This window comes from Dendrobates tinctorius, unplaced genomic scaffold (assembly GCF_039654945.1).
Source record: "Dendrobates tinctorius isolate UK_male_01 unplaced genomic scaffold, ASM3965494v1 ptg000030l, whole genome shotgun sequence".
NCBI lineage: Eukaryota > Metazoa > Chordata > Amphibia > Anura > Dendrobatidae > Dendrobates > Dendrobates tinctorius.
Window position 1 is genome coordinate 21,470,553 of NW_027361698.1, and position 19,570 is coordinate 21,490,122.

The 19,570-nt window shown below is 42.7% G+C and overlaps 1 long non-coding RNA gene across 1 annotated transcript in view; it reads left to right on the forward strand.

Moving 5' to 3' along the window:
• LOC141086048 (uncharacterized) overlaps positions 1 to 19,292 on the forward strand; it is a 28,752-nt gene extending 9,460 nt beyond the window's left edge. Inside the window, exon 2 of the long non-coding RNA XR_012231484.1 lies at positions 18,700 to 19,292. This is a non-coding gene — a long non-coding RNA (uncharacterized lncRNA). The remainder of the gene's footprint in view (positions 1 to 18,699) is intronic.
• The last annotated feature ends 278 nt before the right edge of the window (positions 19,293 to 19,570 follow it).

The window sequence follows — 19,570 nt, forward strand, 5'->3', positions numbered from 1 at the left end:
TCTCCATTGAAGACAGAGCATCAGCATGTCCAAGATGGATGAATTATACTAGAGCGAATGCGAGCTGAGTTGACTGAACTCACCACGGAGCAGGTTCAACAGGTTGAAGCTCTCTTAGGGAGATATAAGGACGTATTTGCTCAACATGAGGATGATTTTGGCAGTACCACAGCCATTACGCACAAGATACCCACAAAAAACACGGCACCCATAAGAGAGCGTTATCGTCAAATTCCCCCCACAAGTTTACCAAGAGATGAAGAGTATGTTGGGACAAATGCTGAAGAAAGGGGTAATCCGAGAAAGTCAAAGTCCCTGGGCAGCCCCGATACTCTTGGTGCAGAAGAAAGATGGCACTTTGCGTTTTTGTATGGACTATCGTAAACTAAACGCCTGTACCATGAAAGACTTGTAACCTCTCCTCAGGATTGAAGAATCTTTGTCAGCACTAGGGAAGGTCAAATTCTTTTCCACCTTGGATATCACCAGTGGCTATTGGCAAGTACTGATGTCAGAATAGGATGGAGACAAAAACTGCCTTCATCTTGCCTATGGGCTTGTTCAAGTTCAACTGTATGCTGCTCGGTTTGGCCAATACCCCCGGTACTTTTCAGCGGGTCATGGAATGATATCTGGGTGATCAGAACTTCGAAGCCACACTTATTTATCTAGATAACATCATGTTTTACGCTGCCTCATTCGAGGAACATCTACAGCACCTGGAACAAGTGTTAAGTAGTTTGCAGACACACAGGTTGAAAGTGAAACCCCAAAAATGCCATCTGTTTCGCTCTCAGATCGAATACCTGGGTCATGTAGTATCTGCGGAAGGAGTGAAACCTTCTAGAGAGAAAATTGCGGTGATACAGGATTGGCCTACACCAGAGACTGTAAAGGATGTTCGAGCATTTGTGGGACTAACCGAGTACTACCGTCGGTTCGTGAAGAACTTTGCCCGATGAGCCAGACACTGCAAGAACTGTTGAAAGGGATGCCCTCAAGTGCAAAAAGATGGAATATTCATTGGAAGGAACCCCAGGAGGAAGCCTTTAGACCTAAAAGAAAGCACTGACTGAAGCACCCGTGTTGGCCTATGCAGACTTTGCTCAACCGTTTATTCTCCACACCAACGGTAGTTTGCATGGACTTGGGGCTGTGTTGTTGCAGATACAGGGAGAAAGAGAGAGGGTGATTGCTTATGCAAGTCGGTCACTTTACGATTCTGAACGTAATCCAGACAATTACAGTTCTTTCAAGTTGGAGTTGCTGGCATTGGTGTGGGCCATGACGGAGTGGTTCGCAGAGTATCTGTCCGGGTCAGAGGTTCTTGTACGCACCGATAACAATCCTTTTGTGCATCTGGAAAATGCGAAGCTCGGGGCCCTTGAACAGAGATGGGTGGCCAGAATGGCGAAATTCCGGTATAAAATTGAGTACAAGAGAGGAGCAGAGAATGTGCACGATGATGCCCTGTCTAGAGTTAGACACACTGAACCTGGAAAGAATAGAGACGAAGAATTAGAAAGTGAAGACAATCCCCGATTTCTAAGATCCACCAGAACGGTGGCCGTGAAGCAGCTCCAAGTACAAGCACAGTCCACAGGACGCATTCTGGGCTGGTCTCGAGATGACTGGGTCTGGCCACAACAAGAAGATGTAGAACTTGCTCTGCTGAGGCAGTGTGTGACTTCAGAGAAACTCCCCAGCCTTGCTGAAAGAAATGCACTTACTACAGACACCTTGCAGATACTTCGTCAATGGGAACGTCTTCTGATGAAGAATGGCTTACTCTACCGGAAGATACAACTACAGTCAGAACCGGGAGCTATCTGGCAAGTGGTAGTTCCAGAAAGCCTGTTATCCGAGATCTCCACCGAGCCTCAAGAGAAAGGAGCATACTTTGGTTCAGAAAAAACTTTTCAGTGGTAGCAACGGTTCATTTATCATCCCCGGCTTAAGGTGGTGGTTGAAGAGACTTGCGAATTGACCAAACCACCAGAGCAGAGAGCTTCCACGCAAACCATTGTGACATCTGCTCCCCTGGAACTATTAATGATAGACTATTTGATCATCGGTCCAGCTCACCAAGGATATGAACATTGTTTAGTGATGATAGACCATTTCACCAAGTTCGCGGTTGTTACTCCCACCCGAGTTCAAACTGCAGAATCAGCCACACATGCCATCTGTAAAAATTTTATTCAAGTTTATGGCTGTCCAAAACGGATCCACTATGATCAAGGAGCCTGCTTCCTAGGAAGAGTAATGGAAGAATTGCATCGAATATACCGAATAGACAAGTCACAGACAACTCCATACCATCCTCAGGGAAATGGCGCATGTGAAAGGTTCAACCCTACCTTGATTCAAATGTTAAGAACTTTAGAAGAAGATCGAAAGGCCAGATGGCCCGAATACATATCAGAATTAGTCTGGGTGTACAATAATCGAGTACACCGAACCACGGGGCACACGCCTTATTCCATCCTGTTTGGTCAAACAGGAAAAAGTATCACTGAGTTAGAGTTGGATCCAGAGGAAGAATACTCTCGAGCTGGGGTGTCGTCATGGATACAGGAACATCGTCATTGTCTGCAGACTTTGCATAGACTAGTACAGACCCATCTTCGAGAGCTGGAACATGCTGAGAAAACTCGGCCACGGGCAACGAATCTTCAGGTGGGGGAGAGTGTCTTGATCAGGGAAAAACGTCCCCGAGATAAATTGGAGCATCTCTGGGAGAAAGAAACGTATCGGGTCAAATGACGAGACAATTCTGAAGGGCCTGTGTATGAGATCCAACTAGAAAGGGAAGAAAACTCTCACACTTGAGTTGTACACCGTAATATGCTGCGGCCCTGCCTATCGAGAGACCCAGAATGAGTGGAAGAGGAACCAGGGTACCTAGAACCGGTTGCTGTGGTGTTAAAAGAAGAAGAAGATGAAGAAGATGTTGACCAGAGAGCCCGAGCTCCCCAAGAATGTTCCCCTGGAACATTTTGAAACCTAACTTGGACCCCTAGACCATTTAATCCAAAGATATTCCTCACAGAAGATAATAAGATCACACTGCTGCAAGATCCCAATATGGCTGCCAGGCTGCTTTCACAGCTATAGACAAGAAGATCCCTCCTCCTTCCCTACTGTGGGTGAGTAAACATCCCTGCTCCTATTACTGAACTGAGCTCTGCCTGCACGCAGCCTTTACAGAGGAGCAGAAACACAGAGGATTGACCAACATCCACTAGGTGGGTGACGGATGTAGCAAAGTGGTGACAATCTGCCCGAGTAAAGTGGGAAGAAACAGGTGCCGCTGGGACCCACTAATAGACCCACCATTAGGCCCTCATGCTAAATTGACTTGTATTTTCATGGTGATATATAAAGCCCACTCACCCCAGCAACAGTTGCTCTCCCCCTCCCCTGGAGGAAGATATATGCAGCAGCAATCATAGCTGGAAGCTCCAAATAATTTTCAACATTTATTAGAGGCAACGCTATGCACGACACCTATCTCTGCTTTGTTAAGCACTATTTCTCTGAACAACAGCTCAGTCTTTCCGTTCCTGTCATGATTTAAAGAACTGACATTATGCCCACCGGGAAGGTACATATATGAAAGTTCCATGGAGATGGGGAGACCTGGGACTCTCATGAGTCATAGGGAAGCTACTTCCTCTCTCATAAAATAATCCTCACTGCTGAATGAACCGCCAAGCTGCTGTTAGGCAATTTTTTTTTTCTTTCTTTCTTATCCATGCTATAAAGTACACTAGTGGCTAGGCCACTGAAAGGCTTGTGAGAAAAAGGGGAGTGATCCCCATCTAGTGGTGCATTTGGAAAGTACCAGCTGAGAAATCTCTCTGATCTCTCGTCCCACTTCTGCCGAGAGATATTATATTTAACAGTCTGGATACCTGCCCACGGTTTTTAGTGGCGAAACTTACTACTTCACCAGTTTTTTTTTTCAGAAGAAACGGACCATGGTCAAGATTGGTAGATCAGCTGGCACAAATGCTAATAGTGGGTCTCAAACAACCAAAAAGATGGAAAAATTTATCACAAAACAAAGTGGACATAAACAAGGGCCATTGCAGTATAAGGACCCAGGTGATGACCCAGATTTGGAGGAATCGCAGGAGGATCCTTCTGACTTTGCAGACTCACATAATCCTATTTCTAGAAGCTTCATTAAAAGTATTTTGTCCTCAGCCTTGGCCCCCCTTGCGAAAGATTTATTTACAATTAAAAAGGACATTCAGCAGATTGGCAGCAGAGTGGATGAGCTGGAGGAGGCGCAGTCAAAGCTGTCCGCCTTCGCTGGGGATCTAAAAACGGGCCTTCAGCAACAGGAAGATCATATCAATTCCCTCTATACTGCAATGGAAGATATTGAAAACAGGAACAGAAGAAACAATCTCAGAGTCCGGGGAGTGCTGGAGGCGACCGACCGAGAGGATGTATCAGCCATTGTTTATGAACTCTTTCTGCCTATGCTGGACACAGAAGAAGGAAAGATGTTAATTCTTGAGAGAGCACATAGGGCACTAAAACCCAAGCCTAAACAATCAGAATTCCCTAGTGATATAATTTGCAGAATTCTGGACTTCCGCATGAAAGAGAAAATTCTCAAAAAGACAAGGACACTAAGCTCATTGGAATATAAAGGCTCTACAATTCGTGTTTTCCAGAATCTGGCACCATCAACCTTGACTAAGAGATTCTTATTGAAACCCTTTATGAACACCCTCAAGCAGAGACAGTTTCCTTTCAGATGGCTTTTCCCATTCGGTCTATTCATCACAGCAGATGGCAAGAGATTTACAGTTAAGTCATCTTCCGATATTGCCAAAGTATGTGCAGAGCTGGGTATTCAACTCGACTCGCTGCCTGATCTTCGTCTCGCCCGCACTAATTTCAGTCTTCCAGATCTGCCATTGCAAGAACCCTGGAGAAGAGCGAGCAACTCTAAAGAACAAAGAAGCAGAAAAAGACAAACAGGGAAGCAGCATTCCTCCAGCGATTGAATTAGGGACCCTTGTTTCCTAACCATCTCTGTATGGATCCTTTAAGCTGATCCACAGTGACTGCCTAGTTAACAAATGGAACAAATTGAAAAATTGTCATGTTTTCTCCTTTACACTCCCTGATGGGTATTACAGTGGTATTTGTAATTTTGCTTATTACAAAGAACGTTGTTAATTTAGGGCAACAAGCCCTTTTTGTTGAATATATGCTAATGTTTTTGTCTTTTACCTTCCCCTCCCCAACCTTTCCCATGTCCATCGGCGAATCACCTTTCATCTTGTCCTGAGCCCCGGCGCCCACTGACCCGACATGGCTGATGGTATGCAAGAAACGACAGTAGCATCATACAACATAAGAGGACTGAACGCGCCAATTAAAAGAGCTCAGGTATTGGCACATATTAAGAAATTGGGGTCTGACATTGCACTCCTGCAGGAGACCCACTTTATACAGGAAAAAACCCCGAGTTTTGAGAAACACTACTAAAATACATGGTTCCACTCGTTTTCCTCTTCCAGGAAGGGGAGGGGAGTGGCAATCGCTCTTGCAAAAAATACACCATTTCAGTATATCGACATGGTTCATGACAGAGATGGTAGATATATTTTCATAAATGGGAAGTTGGCACACAAACTGGTCACGATAGGATGTGTATATGCCCCCAACACAAAACAAGACACCTGGTTTTCCAGAATTTTGAGAGAGACAAGTCAATTTGTAGAGGGCACTTTGATCCTGGGAGGTGACCTGAATGTTCCTCTTGAACCACTAATAGACTCCTCTACTGGGAAATCTAGTGTTCCTAAGAATGCACTAACACGCATCCGAACAACCCTACATCTGAACCAACTGATTGATACTTGGAGATTTCTCCACCCCACTGTACAAGACTTCTCACATTTCTCACAAGCGCAATCGTCTTATAGTAGAATTGACTATCTTTTTATCCCATTCCAGATGTCCTTACATCTGAAAGACTCACAAATAATTCCGAGCGTTCGTTCCGACCACTCCATCTTAATAAACAAACATATGATAGGCCATAGACCAAATAATATCCCTTGGAGGCTAAACGAAACTTTAATTGCAGATGAACCCTCCAGAAATAAAATAAAAAAGAAAATTCAAGAGTACTTTGAGAACAACTTGAGTGAAAATATTCAATTTTCTACTATCTGGGAGGCTCACAAGGCCGTAATAAGAGGTGAATTGATTTCTATGGCCTCGCTTAAGAATAAAAGCAGAAACGAAAAAAACGACACTCTTTATAAAGAGATCCAAACACTAGAACGAGATCATGGAATGACACTGGACCCTGATGCCTTAGCTCTCCTCTCACAGAAGAGACAATCTCTTAGAGACTTACTAAACAAAGACTCAATAAAAATTTATACTAGATGGAAACACAGGGTATTTGCTCATGGAGACAAAATGTAAAAATTTATGACAACCATGATTAAAAAGCGTAAGGCTAGGTCTTATATATACGGTAAAGGGGTCGGATGGAGCCAAAATTACAAACCCAGACGGGATAACTTCAGCTTTCAGGGAGTACTATTCCACCTTGTATGATTTGTGACCAGGAGAGAATGTAGAACAGTTAGAAAAAAGACGAGTGAATATAAAGGAATTCCTACAATCTATAAACCTCCCTACCTTATCTGAAACACAACAACAGGAACTGACAGCCCCTTTCACGATAGGGGAACTCCAGTCTACCCTGTCAGACTGTCCTATGGGCAAGTGCCCTGGTCCAGATGGCCTCCCGGCATCGTATTATAAGACTTTTCAGGACACGTTGAGTCGGCTTTTATTGAAGCTGTGCAATGGTGTACTGGGGGGTGCGGCCTTTGCAGGACAGACACTGGAAGCACACATATCCTTAATACACAAAGAAGGTAGAGACCCCGAACTATGCAGTAATTACAGGCCAATCTCACTATTACATTATGACCTAAAAATATTTGCAAAGATGCTAGCCACAAGGATAGGCCTGATCCTTGACACACTCATCTCAACTGAGCAAGTAGGTTTTGTCAGGGGTAGGGAGGGAAGAGACAACTCCCTAAGAGTACTGTACCTGATGCAGCATGCACACAGCCTCCACAAACCCCTAGTCTTAATAGGCACCGACGCAGAGAAAGCATTTGACAGGGTGGACTGGACATTCATGCGTGAGACTCTTGCGAGGTTTGGTTTTCCTCCCACAGTTATAGATGCCATTTTTCAAATGTATTAGTCACCGTCTGCGAAAGCAAGGGTAAACAGGGATTTTTCTCCACCCTTTGAGATCAAAAATGGCACACAACAGGGTTGCCCCCTTTCACCAGCTTTATTTGTCCTAACCACTGAGACGTTAATTCAGAGTATTACACAGCATCCAGCAATAGGGGGTATCGAGATCTCGGACTCCTCTCATGTAGTAGCAGCCTTCGCAGACGACATTCTCTTGCTCCTATCGGACCCTGAAAAAGATATTCCGGCGGTGTTGGAGAGGTTTGAGGCATTTGGAGAGTTATCGAACTTTAAGATTAATCTAGAGAAGCCTGAGGCGATGGGGATAAATATTCGACACACAACAATCCAAAATTTGAAAGCTAAATTCACAATAAAATGGAACTCTAAATATATTAAGTATTTAGGTATTAAACTGAGTCCTCACTGGAACTCCCTTTTCTTACTCAACTTTGTACCCCTTCTCGATGATACTCTTGAAGCCATTAAGTCATGGAGAGCACCCTATATTTCCTGGATAGGAAGAAAAAATCTCATCAAAGGATTTATTTTACCCAATTATAGTTATATATCAAGAATGCTACCAATTAAAGTCCCTGACACGTTTATTCAGAAGGTCCGATCTCTTTTTGAGAAGTATATATGGGGGGGCTTAAGACCTAGAATAAGCTGTAATACTCTTTCCCTACCTAAACATAAAGGGGGTATAGGATTACTGGACAAACAAAAATACCACGCAGCGGCAAGTTTGTCGCTATTAATCGATTGGACGAGAGAGAGTAATCACAAACTTTGGACAGGGGTTGCTAGCGAGTCACTTTCAGTACCAATCTCTACTATCCTTCACTCGCCAACGGGTTTTGTAAGGAAGGTTCTCTCCCCAATTGCAATAACAAAAAATTTAATCAGGACCTGGGCCAGATTCTCATCCTCACTAATGCCACTTCCATCACCCTGATAAAAGTAGGGGACCTACCTGGCCTCTATTTAGATCGCCCTTTTCTTAAGGGCCTGTCACACTAAGCGATGTCGCTAGCAATATCGCTATAACTAGTGACGTTATAGCGATATTGCTAGCGATATCGCTGTGTGTGATACTTACCTACAACCCATTCCCCCGCAGGTTATCGCTGATCACGCGAGAACAGGCTGGACTGTTTCTCGTCGTCAGCTTCCTGCGGCGCTTTCTGTGGAGAGACGAGCGACGCGTGGACGCCGGCGAGAGGACGCAGGATCGCCTAGTGTGACAGGTAAGTAGCGACCCCCGTCCCCAGCGATGTCGCTGGTGAGATCTGCCTGTGTGGCAGCTCACTAGCGACCACTTAGCGATGTACCAGCGATCCTGACCGCTTCATATCGCTGGTCGGGATCGCTGGTACATCGCTAAGTGTGACAGTACCTTTAAGGACACAGACTCTCTACATAAAATAAACGAAAGTCTAGATGCTTTCATGGAGGATGGTGTGATCCTCCCTCTGCAAGATTTACAAATGAGATTTCCACTCTATCATATTAACTTTCTTCATTACAACAGGCTCAAAAACTCGATCAGATCGTATTTACAATCTGGACTTCCGCACAGAGAGTTGACCGCTTTTGAAAAGTTGCTGACTCAGAGAAATAAACCAAGGGGCGTGTTGGGTAAGCTTTACCAGATGCTCCTGGCCCACTCAACCTCGGTTAAACAAGCGTTTATAATGAAATGGGAAAGGGACCTTGAGGTTGTATTGCAAGATTGGGAGGTTGAAAAGATATATAAAAACTTGCATGGTCCTTCTTACAAAGTCCTTACTAGGTGGTACACCACCCCTGACACTAGAAAGAAGTGGCAGCCTGATGCACCCTCTAATTGTTGGAGATGTTTCGGGGAGAGGGGATCTTATTTACACATATGGTGGCAGTGCGAAAATATTCAACCATTCTGGAGGAAAGTGCTTAAAATTGCAACAAGACTTTGTCAGCTTCCAAACCCCCCATCCTTGAAATTGATTTTTCTAAACTGGTCAAGCGATCTTGCACAATACAAGCAAAAAAAAATTCGTATGTATTTGTTAGCAGCAGCCAAAATGCTTATCCCCTTACATTGGTTATCACAGGACTGTCCTACCCTGGCAGAATGGTTGCACAAGATGAACCAAATATATTACATAGAGGAAATAATAGCCAGCACGACCTTTAAGATAGGTAAATTCAGATTGACCTGGGCGCCGTAGACACTCTTTAGAGAAACAGATGAATACTTAAAACTACTAAACCCTTAGTAAAATTTATAAAATTGCCCTAAGACCAACTAATCTTGGAGCAACATTGGTTGACCATTGAGACAATAGGGCAAAACCCCCTGCCGAATGGACATCACCCCCTGACTGGAATTCCTACTCCATCCCACCCTTAATTACTCCCCCTTCTATCCACTCTACTTCTCTACCTAACTTTTATTCTTTCTACTCAGTTAAAAGTTTGTATTTTGTTACGACTGATGTGTACATCTTTTCCAGGGATCTACGTCAAAGATTTTGTCTGGGACTCATGAGTTTAAGCAATAAAACTTAGATGGATACTACCTGGTTTACTGCATAGCAACAAGTATCAAGCAGTAATATATGAGATGTGAATATACGATTAGTAAGATCAAACTTGAAATGTGAGAAACTAATAATGCTTGATCATATCAGTCACATGTAATGTTATCTCTCTTTGTTAAACCAATAAAAAGATGTTTAAAACAAAACAAAAGGTGCAAAAGAAAAGAGAAAGTCCACGTAGCCCTCAGGAATCCTCGCCGGTGGAATGGCGAGCGAAAGGAGTGGGGGAATGTAGGAAGATGGATCAAGCTATGGCTGCTTCCTGCGTCTCCGGGCCGGAATAGTCGGGCCTGTCACCAGTGTGGCCGGGGGAAGGACTTTCTGTCCAGAGCAAACCTGATTGAACGTGGTGGGTCAGAGATAAATAGAGGCAAGCGAGTGCGTCGGGGGTCTTGGTGGGAAGACAGATTACTCAGAAGGATGTATACAGAAAAAACAGAGGAGTACAAAGCACCTTACATAAATCGTATTAAATTTATTAAATATCTGTTTTACATAATATGTTAAAAAAGTTATATAGACAATATAACAAAGTGAAGGACACAAAACATGAGGTCCGACACAATTACAATAATATAGGGACCGGGAATATTGAGAAGTCATAAAACATCATATTGTAAACATTATTACAACTGCTATTGCAACATAAACATAATATTGGACCAAAAATAGAAATATACTGTATATATATATAAATATATATATATATATAGCACTCTGGGTGCAATAGAAAACATGAAGCAAAATGCCACTTTGATATATGTATACCCAGAAGAACCTCAAAAATAAAATAAAAAAGTCCAATAATAAGAAAAGTCTCACCCCAGTAAATCCTTGTAAGTGGTCACACCATACAGCCCCAACGCGTGTTTCGCGTGGGCTTCCTCAGGGGGCTGTGCATCGGTTTGTGTGTTTGTTCCCATATATATATATCCCATACAGCTGTACCCATTTAGAACATAATGATCGGCGCATGTAAATGAGTCACACAGGGCCTCATGTAACGTCACTCCCGGCCTCCAATATGGAGTGCACACTCCCTAGCCGCTACCATAGCAACCAGAGTCTCCCACTCCACGTCAGGAAAAACGTTCCCGTCCATGTTTGCCATGGACATAATAGACGGCGCATGTAAATGAATCACACAGGGCCGGATATGACGTCCCCCCTGGCCTCCAGTGCAGTGCACGCACACCCCAGCTGCCACCATGGCAACCAGAGACTCACACACCACACCAAGGATGCCAGGAACAACGCTCCCGCCCATACGCATCATGGACATGCGCACATGTCCACAGAGCATATGGCACCATAGCAACAAGCATCTCCAAACGTGACGCAACCAACAGGCCCCCCGCCAAGAGCCGTCAGAAAGTACAAAGACCACCATAGTGATCTGAGCCCCTGCAACACCCAGCAGAAAAGCCAGGAGGATTGCGCCAGTGATAAAAAGCTCAAGGGACAGTGTAACTAAATGAGAGCTTATATGATTACATAAGTGTATATAAATAAAATCACAGGGCTAATATGCATGGACCAATAGCTGAATTACATATATAAAGGGACATAGTGCAAGAGAAAATTCTATATAATAAATATAATGAATAGGAGTCAAATAAAGACTCAAAAAAGTGACAAGTGCAAAATAATACAAATATTATAAATATTAGTGACAAATAGATACAATACATACAAATAGATTCAAATAAAGTGCCACAATAATATCACAAGTAAAAGTGACAAATACAGAATATGTGACAAATACACTCCATCTTGGTCCATCAAAACAGCAAAGGTCCTTATTAGTCCTTATTCCACTTGTTCTTATGGACAGCCAAATAGCTCTGTTCATGAAATTATGGGCAGTTCAATCGGGACACCAACATCAAGATAAACATAAACTGAATTAAAAAAGAAAATATCAAGTTAAAATATGTAATAAAAACACATAAAAACACATAAAACCAAATCCATATCACAGGTATGAAGCAAAACTCAGTTGCTTGTTTAATCCATGGGGGACCAAAGTTCCCAGGGTTGCAATCCACTTGCACTCTCTCTGGGCCAAGGTGCGTTTATAGTCACCACCTCTGATCCCTAATCGAATCTTATCTATCCCATAAATTTTAAGTTCCTTAGGGTTACAGTTGTGTTTTTCCCTAAAGTGCATGGGGAGGGTCTTAAGTGCGCTTACATCATCCACATTACTAGCTGCCACGATGTCCCTCACGTGTTCACGTGTTCTTATGTGAAGTTCCCTTGTGGTTAAACCCACATACATCAGTGAACATGTACACCGAGCATAATACACTACATTCGTAGAGTTACACGTGATATACTCATTAATCTTAAAATCCTGGGAACCATCACTATACGTGAATGATGTGGCCCTTATCAAATTATTACAGGCCAGGCAGTTACCAGAGGGAAAGAAACCCAACCCCAAATTTGTCAGAGGGTTTGGCTACATAATGACTATCGACTAGTATATCTCTTAAATTTCTCGATCTCCTCGCCGTCATCATGGGTCTCTCTGGTAGATAACTCTCAAAAAATGGATCAGTCTTTAATATTGTCCAATGTTTAGACATAATGGCCCTCATATTTTCCCACTGATGGTTGTAAGTGGAAATAAATCTGATAACTGCCTGCCTATCATACTTCCTATCAACCCTCCTAGGTTGACCACCTGATAGAAGGGAGCCCCTTTCTGTTTTTTTGGCTCTCTGGTACCCCTTCTTAATACTCCTCCTACTGTACCCACGCTCCAAAAATCTCTCCCCAAGGTCCAAATCCTGTTTTTCAAAAGATTCGGACATGGTACAAATCCTTCGCATGCGAAGGAATTGTCCAGTAGGTATATCTTTAATAGCTGACCCGACATGTGCTGATGACGCATGAAGTAGAGCATTGACTCTACTTACCTGCACGAAACCTCCGATCCTCACAAGATCTCCTTCTGTACGCCCCTCTTATCTCCTCTTCCCACAATCGCATACAAGATTTCTCCCGCGCATCCCCTCTACTCTGGAACTTCTACCACAACATATCAGACTCTTGCCTACCATGGAAACCTTCAGAAAGAACTTGAAGACCTACCTCTTCCGACAAGTCTACAACTTGCAGTAACCACCGATCCACCAAACCGCTGCACAACCCGCTCTACCCTCGCCTACTGTATCCTCCCCATCCCATTGTAGATTGTGAGCCCTCGCGGGCAGGGTCCTCTCTCATCCTGTACCAGTCGTGACTTGTATTGTTTAAGATTACTGTACTTGTATGTATTATGTATACCCCTCCTCACATGTAAAGCGCCATGGAATAAATGGCGCTATAATAATAAATAATAATAATAATTGACGGACATCTCCTTTCTAAATACATCTGTACAAATGGAACCATCTTCTTGGACCTGTATTTTAATGTCCAGAAAAGAGACCTCCTGATGATGGTAAGTATATGTGAGCCTAATGTTTGAGTCGTTGCGATTCAGATCCGACATAAAGGAATGCAGTTCTTCAATTGTACCCTGCCATATAAACAAAATATCATCAATAAAGCGGAACCACCCAATAATCTGGGAGGCGGCACGTGCGTCGTCTGGAAAGATGGTCCTTTCCCAGAAACTCAAAAAAAGGTTTGCATAAGCCGGCGCACATGCCGCCCCCATTGTGGTTCCGCGTTGCTGTAAATAAAAACGATCTTTAAGAGTAAAAAAATTATGTGTTAGGACAAATCGCAACAACTCAAGCACAAGGCCCCGCACATCAGGATCAAGATTACTTGCTTCCAAGAAAAATTGTGATGCCATCAAGCCCTCCTCATAATCGATACATGTGTAGAGTGACTCTACATCCGACGTCACCAGCAACATGTCGGGTTCAAGATAAATTCCTTCCAATCTTCTAAGGACGTCCGTTGTGTCTCTGACATAGGAGGCCAGAGTTTCAACTTGTGTTCTTAGATAGTGATCAACATATTTACATACTAGATCACACAGCCCTCCTATGCCAGAGACTATCAGATGCCCAGGTGGACTAATAGCATCCTTATGGACCTTTGGGAGGAGATAGAACGTGGGCACCCCAGGAAATTGAATAGAGAGCTCATCCCTAATTTTCTTGTTGATGATTCCCCTATCATATGCCATATCAAGTATGTTGTCAATCTTATTTTGAAACATTTTCATAGGATTCTCAGGAAGTAGAGTGTTATGAATGGGTCACCGAGGAGGAAAAAACCTAAAACAAGCTAAGCCCCAGAAAAACCAGAGAGGTTGGTAACTATGCAGATTGCAGATCCCTGATCCTAACCACACAACTAGCAGTAGCCGTGGAGCGTACCTACGATGAACCTAGACGCCTCGTCATGGCCGGAGGACTAAATAAGCCTAAAGCAAGAAAAGGGGAAAACTAACTGCCCCAGAGCAGACCCCAAAGGAATAGACAGCCCCCACACATGTATTGACGGTGAAACAAGATGAAAACACAAACACAGGCAGGAAAATAGGCTGAAGAAACGATGGGGCCCAAACTAACTAGAAAGGAGAGGAAAGGAAAGACACTGTCTGCAATCTGCCCATAACCCTACAAAATAATGTCCAACAATTCTGATAACAAAATTAACCCTGAAGTCACTAGACTTCTCCCACTATATCAGCCCTCTGAAATATTCTGAGACAGAGCAAAAAGAGGCCAATCTAATAAGGGACAAAAAGCAAATTGGCAAATACAGATAAATAAGAGTGGAAATTCAGCACAGCCCCACCTGGGTCTGGCTGACCACACAAAAAACTGAATAGAACAACAAAATCAAGTGTGAACATTAGCAGAAAAACTTAGCTTGAGCTGACTGGAACAGAGCTGAGAACCAAGACCTGACAAGCAGAAGGAATCACCAGCACCAGAGTAGGGCATCGGCTGTCTTAAATCCAATCTGAGATTCCTGAGGTCCAATCGTCATCCTCATTATCAGGTGGCAGATCTCTACTGATTAAATCAGCCTCACTACCTCCTGTTACCACCAGAGGGAGCCTGGAAGGAGAACTCAAAACTGGTAGACCAGAAAATGAACTCACAACAGTAGAGTATAAATATCTTTGTCACATAATTGCCTAAAAGCTTCCCTTTCATACTTCTCCACCGGTCACACTACCACATTCCCCCCTTGTCAGCAGGTTTAATTACAATGTCATCCAAACATTTTAATTGTTCAAGTGCTTGTCTTTGAGAAAAGGTTAAATTATGATGTCAGTTTGGGCATAAAACGGCCACCTGAAATACATGGCAACTTTGGCCCCAATCGACTCCCCTGATGCGCTATAACGAAACGCGTCGGGAGAAGGGGTATTTTATTCACCATTCATGGGGATGGAAGCATACCTGATTAAAATCCCACAATTTGGTGAGACTGTTCCTTTTGCATACATGCTATGAGATTTCTGTGTCATGATAATTACCTCAAACAAAGAATGAGGTGTGCAATGGAATAATGAGGTTATATGCTTATATATGTTAAATACAATACCTCAACTGAGGTGATATGCTTTTTTAAAATTTTTGAAGGGTTTCTAAGGGATACCATTATGGAATATCTCAATGTTAATAAATGTTTAACTCCATATCAACATGGATTTATGAAGGATCGCTCCTGTCAAACTAACCTGATCAGCTTCTATGAGGATGTAAGCTCTCAAATGGACCAAGGAGAATCATTGGATGTCATTTATCTCGACTTCTCTAAAGCATTTGACACTGTCCCACATAAAAGATTGGTAAGTAAGATGAGAAAGCTTGGGCTAGGGGAAAATGTGTGTAGATGGGTAGGTAGCTGGCTTAGTGATAGAAAACAAAGAGTGATTGTTAATGGGGCATACTCAGATTGGACCAGGGTTACTATTGGGGTACCACAGGGTTCTGTATTGGGCCCCCTACTATTTAATATATTTATTAATGATCTAGTGGATGGCTTACACAGTAAAATATCAGTATTTGCAGATGATACAAAACTATGTAAGGTAGTTAACACAAAGAAGGACAGTTTGCAACTACAGACAGATTTGAGTAAATTGGAGAATTGGACTGAAAAATGGCAAATGAGGTTTAACACAGATAAGTGTAAGGTCATGCACATGGGAAGGAGAAACAGATGCTACAATTACTTACTAAATGGGAAACTGCTGGGGAAATCAGACATGGAAAAAGACTTAGGCATCTTAGTCAATAAGAAGCTAAATTGGAGTGTCCAGTGTCAGGCAGCTGCCACCAAAGCAAATAGGGTCATGGGATGCATTAGAAGAGGTCTGGGGACACGAGATGAAAACATAATTCTCCCTCTGAACAAATCACTCGTCAGACCACACTTGGAGTATTGTGTGCAATTTTGGACGCCGGTGCTCAAGAAAGACATTACTGAACTTGAAAGGGTTCAAAGGCGGGCTACTAAATTGATAAATGGAGTTGGTTCACTACAATACCCAGAAAGGTTATCAAAATTCGGTTATTTACTCTAGAAAAGAGAAGACTTAGGGGAGACTTAATATATATGTACAAGTATATCAGAGGGCAATACAGAGATCTCTCCAATGAACTGTTTGTACCAAGGACTGTGACAAGAACAAGGGGGCATTCTCTTCGTTTGGAGGAAAGACAATTTCTGCACCTGCATAGAAAAGGGTTCTTCACGGTAAGAGCAGTGAGGCTCTGGAATTCTCTTCCTGAGAAAGTGGTGATGGCCAACTCACTGAATGAATTTAAGAAAGGAATGGATGCTTTTCTTGTGAGTAACAGTATAGAAGGTTACGAATAACAGAATATTATAGGTAGATGGTTGACCCAGCTTAGGGGAAGGAATTTTTTTCACTATGAAGAAAATTGGCTTCTACTCTGTGGGTGTTTTACCTTCCCCAGGATCAACAATGCAGAACAGCTGCACTAAAAATAGGCTGAACTAGATGGACATAAGGTCTTCCTTCAGCCTTCAAAACTATGTTACTATGATATATGCTAAATATAGTACCTCGACTGTGACACAAATTAAGCATTATAATGTCATGAATTTTTGTGCATTGACCAATTTGAATAGAGCCTGCAGTAAACATATAACTGGGGCTTATTGAGTGTTAAGCTGATTTGTGGTACATATCCACTAATGTGTGTCAGTGTATAAGCAAGGGTTTTGCCATACTAGGGCGTGGATATACCTATATATGCTTTATAAAATACGATGAGATTAATTTTTTCGCATATGCTGGATCAGAGTACGGATCAGCAGACATCTTGTTTTTTAGATGTTCATTCTCATTGGATATCACTGACTGAAGGCCTAGTGGGCAAACTGCAATAGTTGGCATTGGGATATAACTGTTTTTTAGGCAATGCCTGTTCATTTATACCCAATGCTTGAAGGCAGCTACTCTACACAGGGTCATGTGTATAGTGTCTGTTAAATATATAATAAAAAGACACTTTCAATCAAGGAATAGTTGATTGACGTTCTATATACCAGTTTTTCTTGTTTTTTTGTTATCTACTTGAGCACCTTGCACTTTTCTAGATTTTATATTTGTTAAATAAAAGTTATATTTTATCCCTATCCATTTGCTGCTACACATATTTATTATATAGAATTTTCTCTTGCACTATGTCGCTTTATATATGTAATTCAGCTATTGATCCATGCATATTAGCCCTTTGATTTTATTTATATACACTTATGTAATCATATAAGCTCTCATTTAGTTACACTGTCCCTTGAGCTTTTTATCACTGGCGCAATCCTCCTGGCTTTTCTGCTGGGTGTTGCAGGGGCTCAGATCACTATGGTGGTCTTTGTACTTTCTGACAGCTCTCGGCGGGGGCCTGTTGGTTTCATTACGTTTGGAGACGCTTGTTGCTATGGTGCCAGATGCTCTGTGGACATATGTGCATGTCCATGAAGCGTATGGGCGGGAGTGTTGTTCCTGGCGTCCGTGGTGTGGTGTGTGAGTCTCTGGTTGCTATGGTGGCAGCTGGGGTGCGCGCGCACCGCACTGGGGGTGGGGGGGACGTCATATCCGGCCATGCATGATTCATTTACATGCGCCGTCTATTATGTCCATGGCACATATGGGCGGGAACGTTTTCCTGACGTGGAGTGTGAGACACTGGTTGCTATGGTAGCAGTTAGGGAGTGAGCGCTCCATATTGGAGGCCGGGAGTGACGTTACATCCGGCCCTGTGTGACTCATTTACATGCGCCGATCATTATGTTCTAAATGGGTACAGCTGTATGGGATATATATATGGGAACAAACACACAAACCGATGCACAGCCCCTTGAGGAAGCCCACGCGAAACACGCATTGGGGCTGCATGGTGTGCCCACTTACAAGGATTTACTGGGGTGAGACTTTTCTTATTATTGGACTTTTTTATTTTATTTTTGAGGTTCTTCTGGGTATACATATATCAAAGTGGCATTTTGCTTCATGTTTTCTATTGCACCCAGAGTGATATATATATATATATATATATATATATATATTTCTATTTTTGGTCCAATAATATGTTCATGTTGCAATAGCAGTTGTAATAATGTTTACAATATGATGTTTTATGAGGTTTCAATATTCCCGGTCCCTATATTATTGTAATTGTGTCGGACCTCATGTCTTGTGTCCTTCACTTTGTTATAATGTCTATATAACTTTTTTAACATATTATGTAAAATGGATATTTAATAAATTTAATACGATTTATATAAGGTGCTTTGTACTCCTTTGGTTTTTCTGTATACAACTTTTAGTTGGAGTATACCTTTTGTTTGTGGTTATTGTTTTTTAACCTCATTTTTTCTGGAATTTTATTCATAGATTACTCAGAGGGAGATGGTTGTCTGAGCCAGACCAAAGATTCAGCCCGCTCCGCAGCCTACCCTCCTCTGCACACAGTGACTGTACAGCTATAGACGCCAGTACCTTTACGACTTGTAACCTTGAGGGTCCAGACAGATCGGTGCCCCCAACTATATCAGGCACGTGACGTAGTGCTGAGTACTCTCACCACGCGGCTTCAGAAGTTGCAGCTGCGGCTGTTGCTCCAGGACTCTGTACTCCACTCTCTGTGTCACAGAGTTCCTCCTGTTCCACGCCATATACCAGGACCGAGAGATCCTGCTGGGGAAAATTAAGAATCGCGGCTTCAGTTCAGAGACTGTGTTACAACTTTAGCCGGGACCACTTCAACTACGTCTCGCGCCACCTTCGGCGCCATCTTGGGATCTTCTAAACTCCTCCTTCCAGGACCCCCGGACTGATAAGTTAACTCATTTAATACTGTTCATAATCTTGCACTGTTTATTGTTTTACAATCTGTGTACATCTTAAACCGGCCAAACTCTTGTGCTCCCTGCGCGGATCGCTTACTGTTAATTTCTTTTTCCTGCATAAAGTACCCGTTAACTCTTGCTCTGCCTCCTGCTTGTCACTGCATCCCGTGTTCCTGCTAAACCTTTACACTACATCAAAAATTATGGAGGGGAAGGGGAGTAGAGAGGAAAGAATGAAAAGGATAATAAAGAAAGAGAGAGGAAAAAATAACAGTACAACATCTTTTAAGTTAACTTGGTGACAAAATCATCGCATTGTTAGATGCCTCAAGCTTTTTATTCACACATGTGGTGCAAGTACTTTGCAAATTTTTAACAGTACACTATTTTGTTGCGCCCCTACTATTCTTGGCAGC